The sequence below is a fragment of the Miscanthus floridulus genome, chromosome 8, assembly GCF_019320115.1.
Source record: "Miscanthus floridulus cultivar M001 chromosome 8, ASM1932011v1, whole genome shotgun sequence".
NCBI classification, from domain to species: Eukaryota; Viridiplantae; Streptophyta; class Magnoliopsida; order Poales; family Poaceae; genus Miscanthus; species Miscanthus floridulus.
In genome coordinates, this window is record NC_089587.1 from 164,470,895 (window position 1) to 164,472,755 (window position 1,861).

The window sequence follows — 1,861 nt, forward strand, 5'->3', positions numbered from 1 at the left end:
TAATTAGGTGAACTCTAGCTAGCTCGGCGCATTTATTGCCTAATTAGGATCTTTATAAGATACTTAAGAACTTAGATAGAGGGATGTAGTCTTCGCTAGATCAATAGTTTTCATTCCACATTTGTTTCGGTTAGCCGGCGTAATTAATTTTAGAAAAAGACTATTCACCCTCCCTTTAGTTCCGCCATCTCGACCCTACAACCATACAATCAACACTAACCATGTGATAAATTCAAACAATACACAGTCATGGAACACGTATAAACTGGACCAAAGCTCACAAGTTATATTAGAGCCATCATAATATGTCATGCCATTTTACACAATTCATGGCAAACAAGAGATAAGATGAAATAAGTTTGGCCAAAATGCTAGACTTACTAGAGATATTCGGTTCCACAACCCATATCTCATAGTTTGCTTCCACTCTTTACAAAATGATCCACCTCTAGTAAGTCCAAACAAAAGTTTTCATCTATAGCTCGGATGTCCAAAACATGTCGTCATGAGCACTTTGATCCAGTCAGTGGCTGCAGTCTACTTTCAGCTATTTCCTCCCACCACCTGTAAATAAAAGTTTAAATTCATAAAAAAAAACACAACCAAAAACTTCATAAAAGGCACCAGTCAGCAGGAGGCACCAACACCAGCACCCAGCACAAGGCAGCAAGCAGCACAATTGGTATTTATTGAATCAAAATTCATTTATGATGCATATTAATTTCAGATTTCATTTCACAGCCAGGTAATACATTGATCTACTATGGTTTCAACCCAGCAGGCACTATGCACGCAGCCACAGCAGGGATCACATCTACTCAGGTGTACAGGAGTGAACACATCCCAGCAAACCTGTTCATTGAATCAAAATTCATTTTTATTTCAGATTAGCTTTAATTTCATATTTCCCTACACAATTGGAAGTAGAATTTCAGTTATGATGCATATTAATTTTCTGCACATTAATTTCAGATTTGCCTACAGCTGTAAGTGTAAAAAAAGGGCGTACCCAGTGCGGAGAGCCCCCGCTCTGTGTGGGGTCTGGGAAAGAGTGTTAGTGGCAAGCCTTACCCTCGCCTGTGCAATGCGAGGAGACCGCAATTCGAACCCGGGACCTTCCGGTCACAGACGGTAAGACTCTACCGCTTGCACCAGGCCCGCCCTTCCTACAACTGCAAGTGTAATTTCAGATATACATATGTACTAGCACCAATTCTTAAACAATGTAAAATGTACAAAGGTTCATAGTTTTATGCAAGCTGTATGATCTTGTAAATGACATGTAGATGGGGAAATTCAGAATAGCACACCTGTTCCATGGGATGATTTTTTAGTCTTGCTAACCTTGAGCTGTTAGAAATATCAATGATTAGAAAATCTGGGCACTCATTACATATGAAAACAACAGACAATGACAAGTGTTGCTTGTTACCCTGTTATATAGCCATGCAATTCACAGGTCCTTAGCATCAACCATCTCTTGCACACCAGGATATGGGCGAGGTAGCTTTGCATCCCTTTTTGGCCCCGTTCGGCTGGCAGAATTTTGGCTGAAACTGGATGAAAAACACTGCTCTTGTTGAATTGTTGTGAGAGAAAAACACTGTTCTGGCTGAAAAAAGAAGCCGAATATGGGGTAAGCCGAACAGGGCCTTATCACAAGCTTGATAACAACTTCACAGTGTTTCCTTCCAAGTGCGCCTGTCCTGCATGCATGGTGCTAGGATTAACTGAAATAACTACTCCCCTAGCCACAGGTTGATCTTGTCTCTGGAGTGCATAGAGTATAACATCTTTGCCAATCTGAAGCAAACAATGTATTTATGAGAATTGTATTCATTAAAAAATCACTATTGGACTG

General features: G+C 40.4%; 1 long non-coding RNA gene across 1 annotated transcript; it reads right to left on the reverse strand.

Annotated features, from left to right (window-relative positions):
- Nucleotides 1-379: 379 nt before the first annotated feature.
- LOC136473911 (uncharacterized) lies at nucleotides 380-1,552 on the reverse strand. Its single transcript, XR_010762799.1, has 3 exons — nucleotides 1,433-1,552; nucleotides 1,311-1,350; nucleotides 380-564 (listed from the first exon to the last, which is right to left on the reverse strand). It is a non-coding gene; the product is annotated as an uncharacterized lncRNA (long non-coding RNA).
- Between the last annotated feature and the right edge of the window lie 309 nt (nucleotides 1,553-1,861).